Source organism: Cyrtonyx montezumae, unplaced genomic scaffold (genome assembly GCF_038088225.1).
Source record: "Cyrtonyx montezumae isolate F1298 unplaced genomic scaffold, pur_monq_1.0 scaffold_35, whole genome shotgun sequence".
NCBI classification, from domain to species: Eukaryota; Metazoa; Chordata; class Aves; order Galliformes; family Odontophoridae; genus Cyrtonyx; species Cyrtonyx montezumae.
The window spans coordinates 2169833-2182332 of NW_027072040.1; positions in this window are offsets into that span (position 1 = coordinate 2169833).

The following is a 12500-nucleotide window of genomic DNA, read 5'->3' on the forward strand; positions in this document are numbered from 1 at the left end:
TTCTGTATCCAGTCTACATTCAGGTCTCAGGGAACGGATTAGATATCACCAGGCAGAGCTCTGTGAATGTCAAGGAAACAAGAAGGTAACTTGTCAAAGCTTGGATGGCACAGTTACCCAGATCTGCCCTTGTCTGAAGGGCTGCTTACTCTCTCTGGTCTTTGCTCTGCTCTGCCTGACCTCTTGGCACAGTTTGAAACAGGATCCTTTGATGTCAGTGCTTTACAGGCCAGTTGGGCCCAGTTCTGTGACCAGTGGGGTGGGGGGACCCATGGACCAGGAAAGGGAAAAGGGGAGAAGGGCAGGGAGGTGGGCCTAGAAACAAAACAGCAGCAACGATCTGAGAAGGAATAAGATATAGGAATGCAAATTAACACAACATAATACAGTGTAATTAGAATCAAAGCTAATAAATCAAATAAAATGATAGTGTCCAAAAACCAAAGGCCTTACTCTAATACTGAAGGCAAGACAGCTAAGGAGCACACGCACTGCTAAGGCAAGCAGAAAAGAAAAAGAGAGCAATCCTGTGACTTGCCAACAGTTTTATCTTTCCCTCTGAACAAAAAGCGGAAAAATGCAAAGTAAGGCAAAGCCCTCTGGGGTGCGTAGTTCTCTTCTGAGACAGCTATACCCAGAACTGGAGCATTAAGTCGTTAACTCCCCATGCTCTACATGATGTTATAATGTGCAGTGCCAATAACAGAAATCATAAAACCATGACAACGTGGGTGCACGTGTGTCAGAAGCAAGCCCTGAAGTGTCCACTGACAGCGCACAGTAGGAGGCACTGGTAGTGCCTCTATGCCCTTCCAAGAAAACTGGAAGCACTGCTGTCTAACGCTCCTGCTCTGTGCTATGGGGCAGACTTAGGGGCCCTGCAAACAAAGCGGAGCGGCACCAGCAGTGCAGGCAGCAGTGGTGTTTGGTCCTGCAGTGGTCAGAGCTCTGCAGAGGCTGCTGCTAGCCAGAGCCACTGCAGGAATCTCTCTCTGCTTAGTGACAAGCTTTTAATGCCTCTGCATCTCTCAGCTTTTACTCCTCCTTCCTCTTTGCCTTGTTATTTTTCCTTTTGACCACTTTTCTATGCTCTTAGGTCAAGGGTTTGCCCTTTGGAAAGAAAAAGCTTAGCTGAAAATTAAGAGGTTTAATCAAAGCTTCTCCAGACAGCATGAACAATCAGCAAACATCGAACTGGAGAAAATGAAAGGCCATTCAGATGGGAACGGAAGGGGCCCGCAGAACTCCCTTAACAAAGGATTTGGTGCCATTTCCACCATCCCACGTGCCACACTCATTACTGCAGAGGTTGAGGGTGAAGTCTGGGAGGTGGACAGCAGTGGGGCAAGAGCAGAAGCAAGCAGCAGTTCCTTTTTGATACCAGCGCTGTCAGTGACATGTCCAGAGGTTGCAGGAGCTCACGGGAAGGCTGGGGCAGATGTGCTTTGTTTACTGCAGAGATGTACAGTTCTTTTGCAAGAACTGTACTGAATTCCTCCCTAACAAAGAATGTGTGCACTTCCTGTCCTTTCACATGCTGTTCGGCTGTGTGGCATCATTTGCCTCACTCGGAGCACGTCAATGCTTGGCACAAAGGCACAACCAATAAACAGCAAGAGAGTTCTCCATTTTATAGAACCGTGTTTTCCATCTCTGCAGGCAGATGCCAGAGCTATTACCTGCTAAGCCTGGGTGACCTCCTCCTCCTTCGGGCACTGCCGCAGCTCTCCCTTGTCCGTGAGTGCAGAGGTGGAACCAGGATTTGCTGCTCCGTGCTCTGAGTGGTACCTTCTAAAGAAGCGTGTGCTATGAGACTTCCGCCTGCTGCCCCCAGGCATGGTGGGCATAGGTTTATTTTGGATGTCTGTGTGTGGCGTTGAGAATGTTTGTAGTAAGCTGTGCTTAACTTGGTGTGTCCGTTGTCTACGTGCAGGATACCCCAGAGGCCATTGCAGGTGCCTCTGCAAAATGCATGTATTGTCATTGTCAGCGGTGCCCTGCACACGTGGCCCTGAGCAGAATATAACGAGTGCATGCAGGGATCTTCTGGACTCGAGCTGCTTTTTTGGAAACAGTTCATCTTTGCCGAATCTGTTTCTGCACCCTTCCCATTCGGGCAGGTGCCACGTGCTCTTGGTGCACACTGCTTTTTGCCTGGACAAGGGAGGACTGTGGGTGCTGAGCCTCTGCTGTTGAGTTTCTCAGCTGGTGCTGTTGTTTTGCAGCAGTAAGGCAGAGACAATGAGCTCAAGTGTTCTGTCTGAGGAGAGTTTGGGTGGGGGGAGAAAGGAAAAGGCTGTTAGATCTATTGCGGGCAATTTAGATTCAGAGACATTTCATCTGCAGTTCCCTCAAGTGTTGAATTGAATAAAACCAGCAGCAGCAGTGGAAGAGGAGGTGGGGGAAGGGCTCTGAGCGCTCCCAGCTAAACAAAAAGAGACAGCTCGTAAAAAAAAAACAAAAAAAAACAGAGAGAATTGCATCCTTGGGCTGAAAACACAGGTCCACAAGGAAGGGAGGAGGACGACGTGCAGCAGAATCCACTGGGCAGATAGGGGAGGCACTGGGCTGGCACTGCCAACAGCTCCCAGTGTTCCTGAGCAAGTCACAGGGTTTACTCCTGGGTTTGGGGATTTTCTGGGAGCTTCTGGAAGCTCCAGCCATAGAATCAAGCAGGAAGAACAGAGTTCCAGGCTTCGTTTGTTCAAAAAGTAAATAAAACCTACTTCACCTTCTAGTGCTGCAGGAGAAAACTGCAAAAGTGAAACTGAAAAGGGTTAAAAATTCAGAAGGCAAAGTAACATAGCTCTTACACTGATATAGCACTTGATGTTTGGGGAGCTACTCAGGATTCCCAAGTGATGCCATTGGATGGCTGCTCTGCCCTCAGCGTTAGGTGTTCCAGTTCGCTGCCTTTGCAAAGGGAGCCACGGCTGGCTTTCATTTCTGGGCATGCATTGCAGCATTTGTTTCTCTGGGCCTGCCTGTCCTTCCCCACGCTCAGCTGAGGGCTGTTTCACACAGCCGGTGAGGCTGGGAGCAGTATGCATTCATTGGGAGAATAAGAGTACAGCAGAAAATCAGCTCCTGGGGGGTCTGCCTTGTGTGAGTACAATTACACTGCTTTAATGGTGCTGATTCCAGTTTCTTATTAAGAAGCATCACAGGGAAGCATCACTATCTCCAGGCTGCTCTGTAAACTTGCCTCTTGGTATCTGTGATGTTGTACAGTGACACTCTGCTGGCGGCTCAGCCCAGTGCTGACTGCATCCCTCTTTGCTGCAGCTTTCCAGGTGTCTCCTAGCTGCAGGGATGTGACCCCTCAGGGCAGAGCATGTGGTCCTGCTGGCAGAGACAGCCCTTGCACCAGCTGCCTGCCTCCAGCTGCCCAGCTGGGAGGGAAAGGCACTGGGGTGAAGGGCTGCTCCGCAGCAGGAGAGGGCCAGCCATGCTCCTCTGCACTGCTCAGGCTTTGTCTCAGTTTGTGCTCCTCCTCTGCAAGGTCTCTTCAGTTGCTTTTTTCCCTGCTTAAGCATCCTGCTCCACCCAAACAGTGCTAGGCTCTGATGGTACAAGCCAGGCGTTCCAAAGCAGTTGGCTCTGGCTGTCTCTCTTGTCCTCCAGCAAGTGTCATGTTGGCTGTGTGAGGAACAGGGCTTCTGTTAGGGAGCTGCCTTTCTGTTTCATCAGGTGCTGTAGTGATTTAATCCAATATAGCTGTACAGAAAACCTCCATCTGGCCAGGCCAGCATGGCGGTTTTATAAATGCTTACACAGCAGCAGCACAGCTGTCAGCGCCTATTCAGGCACAAGGCAGAGCTTTAACATGTGTTAACTAGTATGTGCTTACTAACATGCTTTAAGCTCTCCTGTTACCAGTTGTGGACATTGCATGTGGGCAGGATGACAGTCCTGAATGGCCTCGTGTGCACATGAGCCATGTCTCCCTGGAGGTCGGCACGATGCAGCCTTTGTTAGCTTCACCTCACCCACTGCGAGCCTTGTCTGCATGGGGTGCACAAGTACCCGCCTGAGGAGTCCCACTGCAGTACAGCACAATGTCAGGAACTGTTGTGTAGCAGTAATGGCAGGTAGCAGTGGTCTGTTGCACACCCTGCTCAGTGGTGGACCAGCACACATATGGGTGCAGTTCAGAGGGCACATGCAGGAGGAAGCCAGTTGTCCCTGCTGTCATGCTGCCGAAGCCCTTTAGCTGAAGGCAGGAAAGGTCAGCCCCCAGAGCTGACATCTGACCAGCACTGACACCTGTGGTATACCCGAATTGCTCGGGCTGGCTCCAAAATCATGTGGGCTGCGGCTTGGTAGAGCACTGTGCTTACATTAAAATGTCCTCTGGTTTTGCTGGTGCTCATGCAGAAGTGACTGCAAAAAACAAAAGTGAGAAAAGAATGAGGAGTCAAGGAATCCTCAGGTCAGGCCCCAGTATCTCTCACTTGGGTGATTCCAGCCATAACACAGGTCTCATGCTGGTCTGTGTCCCAAGGCTTTGGGAGCCTTATTAGCTACCATTTGTAAAAGGCTGAAGAAGTCTTACTGTGAAACTAAGACCAGAGAGCAGGGAAAAAGAGAGGCTGGCTTATGGGCATGTATTATGCTGCCCTGATTTTCTTTTGGTGTTATCGATCCAGCATCTTGCTAAGATACAGCCTTGCCTGCTGTAGTGGTTTAATTCATTTTTAAGCATCATTATTTTTCATGTTGTGGTCTCCCCTTGCTTGGGGTGCTTCTCATTGCGCATCCCCAAAAACGTCCATTCCCGTCTGTGTTTCAAGACACGCAGTGCTCCCACATGTGTGCGTGTGCACACCAGGGAGATGGAGAGGCAGCTTCAGCTACACTAAGCAATTAAACTCCGGTAGCTCAGGGATGAGCAGGAGGCCGTGATTTTCTTTTCCTTTGCAGTAATTGCCTCTGCAATCAGCTTTGATCACCCGAGAGCAGAGGAGATGAGTGCTGCAAGTTGACATCAGTGGTTTTAATATATCCATTTACATATACAGGAGCAGTGCAGCATACAGCTTTCCATAGTGCCTCTGACCTGAAACCATCGCCGCTCCATAGACACCTCATTTAATTTAATACTTCACCGCCACTGCGGAAGCCACAGGACGGGGATGGGAGGGGGGATAATCAAGCCCTCACTCTCTTGCTCTCTGTGAATGTCTGCAGAAATGACATGAAAGTAATTGCTTTTGAAAAGCAAAGCAGAAATGGCACAACTGATTCCACTTAAATGAGAGGAGAAGGAGTGGGGGCGGGAGATGTTCACCCTAACCATGCCACCTTCTGCCTGCTGCAAGCAGAGCACTCTGTGGGTCTGTGTGGGGCTGAGAAGGGTGGGCCTGGCTCCGAGCGGTGCGGGCGAGGGAGGCGAGCTCTGATGGGCAGCACTGCTTTGAGCAGAATACATCCCTTCAGCTACCTCAGACCCACAGGCGGATGCTGCTTCAGGTAGCTGTGTGACATCTCCTGTTGTTGCAGGCATTTCTGCTGCTGGGAGACTGGTAGAGAGCCTCGTGACATTGAGCATCCAGGAGTTATTCTGCCACCAGAACACACCTGCCTTGTAGCCGGCAGGGGCTGTTTTTCCTGCATGCGATGGAGGCGTCAGCTCCTCTTGGTCTCCAACCCATCTCAGATAAGCTGTGTGGGTAAAGCTTTCCAGGCCCTTTCTTCTCAAGCCATTTGGCCCAGTGCCTTCCACTGGGTGCCTGCCTCATGAGTGGGAGACATGTCCTGGCTGGTGCTGAGGCTGGCCCCAGCTGCCTGACTGCATATGGTCCCAGTAGCTGTGGAGGCACTGGAGGCCCCACTGCGCGGCCCAGCACTGTGGGGTGGCTGGAGGGGCTGCAGCTGCCCACCCCACATGGTGCTTCCTGCACAGCCTGGATGATGGCCGGCAGTACTCAGGTGGCGGTGTGCCCTTGGCTGGAGCACTGTCAGGGCTGTTCCTGAGGCCAGCCACGCAGGGCTGAGGGCAGATTTAAATGTTGCCACTCGTCGCACTCCCAGGGGCAGAGAACAAGCATTCCCTGGGTTCTTTGCTTCTCTGCCACCTCTTTGTGCTTTGTCCTCTCTGCATGGCATCCAGCTGCTCTGTGCCCACTTCTGGCTTCGCCGTTCTCCCAGCTGACAAGGATCCCTCTGGATGTCCCCCCAACCTCTGGCTGTGGTGGAGGGGCTCAAGGCCTGCTGAAGGGTTATGCCTGGGGCTATCATGGGAACATGGACTCAGTGCCAGAGCTATGGCTTCAGGCCTGTGGGCAGCTGCAAAGCATCCCATGTTCAACACAAAGGTGTCCGTTACCATTGCAGCGTACAGCCGTGCAAACGTGTGCACACGCTTAGATCCACTCAGAATTTAAATGCTTCCTTTGTTTTGTCGGTGTGCATCATGCTGGACAGCTGTAACCTTTCTCACTGTGGGGTTGAATGGTTTACGTGCATACAAAGTGTGGCTTGGAGGAATGCAGGCCACTGCACTGATAACAATGCCTCTGGTATGACTTTAATGTAGACATTATAATCATTTATGTTAATTACATGCCAACTGATTATTGTTTATTTATTGAATGTTGACAGCTAGCTGACGGCCTTTAGTAAATATGTTTTACTAATCAGTTAGCATTTAATTAATATTGAAATTCTCTCTAGGTTTAGTAAGACAGTGAACAATAATCAGGGCCCTCAGTGGCTGCGTGTGTTGTGGGGTACCCTCAGTGCTGGCAGGGCCCCCCATGGCTGGCAGCAAGGTGGGTGCAGGCAGAAGGCATGGAGAATTGAGGCAGTGTGGCTTGGAGCAGCACTATGGGCCCAGAGAGCTCGAGATGCACCTCCTGCCCGCGCTGCTTGCGGTCCAGGCTTGGCAAGAAGTCTGCAGTGCTGTGCCCTGCACATCACCTCATCCTTGTGATCCCGTAGATGCAGAGTGTCTTTTCCTCAGCAAGCTCACCTGCTTCCTGCAGCCCATGAGAAGTGAAAGCAGTGTGCTGTGTTCACCTGCAGCAATAGCTCTGCATTGTGCTGGGGCCCTCTGTCACAGCCAGGGTATGGCACAGCCTCTCCCAGCAGCACCAAGCAAACCAATTCCCATGCCATGTGGGCACTGTTTTCTCTTAATTCTCTGTTGTGGGCATGGCAGGAGCCTCTTGCTGTGCTCCATGCACCCACACGTGCAGGGAGGAGCAGTGCCTCAGAGGCAGTGGTCAGTGCTGGGGAACCGCTCTGCCGCGGGGCCACAGCAGCACCGCCAGCTCCCGAGGATCAGCATCTGCATCTTGTCACACTTATTGCTTTTTGCTTGACATTCCTGATTCTTTCCCTCTCCCTCCTGGTGTGACCTCGCTGCCACTAGAATGCCAAGAAGTGAGGATGCCAAGCCCTCCAAGCCCTCTGCTGTTGCAGCAGGACAGGAGGGCTGGGCCAGACACAGGCACGGTGCTTCCTTCGCCTTTGCTCGCAGAGGAAGTGCCTGGAGGGGCCTTCAGCAGAGGGCAGAGGAACCTGGAGCTGAAGCACAGCACTGGATCAGGCGCTGGTTATTCAGGCATTAGTTATCATTTTGGGTGTGCTCAGTTGATCTCTGCCTTCCTGGCCCAGGGGGTCAGACACCCCCTCTGTGTCCAAGGAGCAGGCACTCTGTGTAGCTGTCTCCAGCCTTCCTGGGACACATCCCTGCTGCCGCAGGCGTGTATCTGATCACACCTACCATATTGGCTTCCTGTCCCCAGAACATCAGGTTTTTGCAGCTGGTGTGCGGGAGGTGTCTCCTCCCGACAATCCCCACCCCCAGCAGCATCAGGCCTGTGCTGTTCAGGGTTTTGTTAAGCCGTTTAGTATTAATTGATTTTTTTTTCCATTTTTTCTTTCTTTCCCTGGGCGGGTCAATAGCTGGATGCTCAAGAGCAGAGGATCTATCAACTGCAGACCAAGCAGAGGCAGAGGCAGGCAGAACCGGAGCAGTAATGCAGCCAGATCCAGCAGCTCAGCCAGGAGCTGGAGGCCACTGCCAGCTGCAGGAGGAAGCTCGGACACAGGTAGGAGGAGATGCCAGCGCGGTCTGGCTCAGCAGGCCAGTATTGGAACTTTATTTAATGCATTCACTGCAGTGGTAATAATCTGCTGCTCTTGTCTAAACGACAGCGTGAGGAAGGGCTAAAAATGCAAAAGTAGAGTCTGTCAACTCACAGTGAGGAGGGAAAGTCCGGGGAACTGGGGAGAAGGCTGCAGCTCTGCTGACTGTGAATAGATGCTTGGACTGCACTTGGCTGAGGGTGTGACTACTGTAAGGCACAGATCTCCTGCATGCTGATCCTGCTGCTGACCTCCTGAGAGAGAAGGAGAGAGGGCAGCTGGTATGAGAACATGAGGGAGACCACACCTCGCAGGACACTCTGTCCCAGCTGTGTAACAGTGGTGTGTGTGAACCAGGACAGAGGCTTGTGTGGCTGAAATCCTCAGTTTGCTCCAGGACAAGCAGACATTTGCAATGGGAGTACCCTTGTTGATCTGCGGACCTGACAGAAGGCCTGCAGGGCAGTGTTTGTGCCTGTCATCATTGTCTACTTGGTCCCCTGCCCTCATACAGCTCCTCTCCTCCAATCCCTGTATTTCAAAGCTGCCAGGAGTCACACTACTCAGACTGCATGTTCCTTCTGCATGTGAATCTGGCTTGGGAGAGCACACCACTCACATGTCAGCTCAGTCATGCGTCTGTCTGCCTGATGTCCACTAAGGCATCTTTAGTCATTAATGGATTTTGGCCACAGGCTGTGGTCAGATCCGTATGGCAAACAGATTCTGGGACAAAGAGAGAGTATCCTGAAAATCTGTGCAGGATTACTTGCTTAATCTGCATCATTACTCCATGGCACCTGCTTCTAATCTCTTTCAGCATCCCTTAAACCAAAAGAATTATGTCTGTTTTAAAAACTTGACAGTGCAGTATTCTCAGTGTACTGGAAGACTAAATCAGCTACATGCTACTGGTACTAGAGTATCAGGTCTCAGCATGCTGGACAGCAGAATGAGCTCGGCACAGCTGGCTTGTTCAGGAGGAGGGGAGCATTTTAGAATCCGGGGTGGTACTTTTCTCCCTATTACTCAAAGTGGAAAGGCTTTGTTTAACTTAATTTGGTGGTAGTGAGGTATGTTCACATTGTTTGAAGGAACATAACTAGATATTGTTCCTTTTACTGCCATGTCATCCTTTGTTCTCACTGTGTGTATGTGTGTGTGAAGAGACAGCACAGCATGTGGGCAGAACTGCATGTTGCAAGCCTGTTTTCAGATTGTCCGCTGGAGAAGGCTGCTGCTGGCAGTTTGCATGCTTTTGTCTGCTTGTGTTCATGAATGGTGAAGGATGAATGAATCTGTGAGTGTGTCACTGTGTGCCTACATTCTGTTCTCCAAATGTACACGGGTATCCATACACTGATTTGTGCAGGGAGAGCACGGCAGGGAGGAATCATGCTTCTGTTTCTTCTTACAGTTACTCTGTCTTATTCACTTCCCATCCTATCCCTTCCATGTGCTGATGCTGAGTTCAGGTGAGTCTGTCTGCTTGCTTTTAGTGTGAAAGTAACAGATAGAACAACACAGCTCTAACCTTTCTCCTACAAAATTCCCAATTAAAACACATCAAGCTCTGTTTACATAAAAATCTAACATTCTTCTGAGTCAGAACAGTGCTCTGCAGTGCTCTGTCTGACGGCAGCCTATGCCTGCATGTTGGAAACAGGAAAAAAAGGAGAAGCTGCGCTGTTGCCCCGAGATGCTCTCCCATCTCTGTGGTTACAGGGATTCCTGAGTCCAGGCTGGAGTCTGTGTTTAACAGCCCTTGAGGAATTTTCATCCATAATTTGTCAAACTATTTTTGTAACCCAGACATCATCTGTCTTCTGCAGTGTCTCACAGCAGCAAGTTCCACTGTTTAACCATACACGGGATGCAGAGTCACTTCTTTTTGTTTATTTTGAACAGTCACCTGACATTTCCTGTTGTTTTATTGAAAGAGACTGTGACCGGTCATTCTTTAGTCACCTTCTATGTGACACTTGCAATTTTATGTTTTCTTTCCATTGTCCTCCCACGCAGAAGAGCCCAGTCTTTTTCGTCCTTTTTTTTTTTAATAGGGCAACAATCCCAGCATTAAATCAATTATGTCAGCCTTTACCATACTTTCATTTGTCCTGTTGCTTTCAGTTCTATTATTTATGTAGTTTCAGGGAGTGCTAGATTTTGACTAAAAAACAGGGCAGTCTCACGCACCATGCCAGCTTACATCTTGCTCTGTCTCTGTCCAGCTCTGCTTAAAGCTCTCATCCCATCTCCATCTCCAGCTGGCTGTACAGGAAGTGCTACCAAACCCAGCCCCAACCTGCTGTGCCAGGAACTGTCTTGCAGTCCCTTCTGATTCTCTCAGGGATTTACATCCCACCTCTATCCCCAGATGTTGCAAGCTTCTCTCCAGCCTCCAACCCCATCCAGCCAGATGGACACTCCAGTTCCTACAGCTGCCTGGGGAGCTCCCCATCCCATCTCATCCCAGTCTGTCACATCCAATATCCACCCTTGTCTGGCTGCGCTAGGAGTCTGAAACATCTCCAGACTCACCTGGCTGTGCATGATCTCTTCTCCCATCTCCTCCACTAGTGCTATTTTTCCCCTTTTTTTCCACTTCCCTCACAACTTGTACCAAGAGCTACTGTCCCACTCCAGGAGCACTTCTCTACCTTCACATTCCTGATGGTCCAAGATAGCTGTGGCCCACCAGCATGTTTCTGCTCATGTATGAATCAAATTCCTGTCCTGACTAATTGTATTTCCTAGAACTCATTCCTCAGGATGTGCCTGGCCTACCCTTCTACATATGCTGGTGAGGTTTTGAGCCAGACATGGCTGCTGATACATCTGTTGATGTGGAGGGTTTTATGCTCCCAGGCCTGGCAGTCCCAGGATGCCTGTAGCAGGGTGAACATACCAGGAGTCTGAAGCCTGGAGTGCCAGATGTAATTTAGCACTAGGAACATGAGATATAGTCCTACTCTTTAAGGAAAGGCTAGCAGCCCCACCTGATCATGAGCTCTCCTTGTGAATGAATCAGGTTTTGGCATGTCATTTAAAACAGCCCCCATGCTCATGTCTTTTTGAAATGAAACTGAGAAAGCTGTTGACCTCAGTTAGCCAGCTGTCCTCACCATGACCTGCATAAATCATCATAGCAGAGCTCCAAAGAACATGGCTCTCACTGCTCTGGAAAATGGAGCTGCAGGGGAAGGACTGTGCTTTCAGCTTATGCCAGGAAGGCTTCCCTGTACCAGGGCTGTGCAGCAAAAGACTGGTGTATTGCCATGTGTAGTGGAAATGCTAAGTCATGGCCTGAAACAGTGATGGAGCACCTAGTGGGAGGGCAGGGCCAGCCCAGGGGAGCTCAGCTGCATGCAGTGCACCTGAGTGATGAGAAGGGCTGGAGCCAGGATCAGCCCTTCCCAGCCCTCATTTAAGGGTTGGTGTTGGAGGTAAGGGTATCTTATGGGAGGTCTCTGCCTACCTGAGGTCTTTCAAGGGTAAGCAGTTGTTTTTGTTTTTTTTTCTTCTGTTGTTTCTGTGTCTATAGTTGCTATACTTGGACTTGTCCTCGCTGTAGCCTAGGACTTTGCCATCCTGGTGTTATTGCTGTGCTTTCCATTGCTTTGTAGTGTTACACCACGCCAGAAGCCCTGCTGCTGTTCTAGACTGGGCATCAGGTTCTGGAGGGGTCTGTTCCCTTCCTTGGGAGCCACTAAAGGACTCATGGATTGGGAAGGCCCTCTACCTGGGAGAGGGTGAATTTCTACAGAGCTACTGGGGTGTTTCATCCTCCCGCCTTAGCTCATGACCACGTGGGTATGGGTGCAGGACCAGGCTTCCAGGTTCATTCTTTTCAGGTGAAGGCAGGGCTTTCTCCAGAGCAATCTCTATCCTGAGCTGCCTTTCTCCTTCTATAAAATGGACAATCCTACCAAGAGGAGATGGTGAGTGGGCTCTAGATCAATTAGAGCAGGAAGAGAAGGAGGAATTGCTTTTCTGATACCTTGTCTTCTTCTTTCTCCCAGGTCTCTTGTGGCTGGGATGGATTTTCCCAGCATGAACTCTGCATGCAGGCTGCAGCAGACTGTTCTCAGTCTAGGCACAGAAGTTCTCATGTGAGTCTGGAACAAGGCTGTCTCCAGACAGACTAGAATAATGGCGGCAGAAGTCACTTTAGTTCTAGCATGTGTGGGTCAGCTGGTGACCTACACTCAGCGTTTTGGGTCAGTGTTGGGGTAACAACATGTAGCTGACCTGGGTGGCTATTTCACACAGCCCTGAAGGTCAGTTACAGCACAGTTTAGCACTGCTATATGCAGATGTACTGCTTGGCAAGGCTCCCTCCCACTTCATCATCATCTGACCCTCATCCCTGAGCAGTCTCTCTCAGAAGTCAGAAAGGCGTGTGT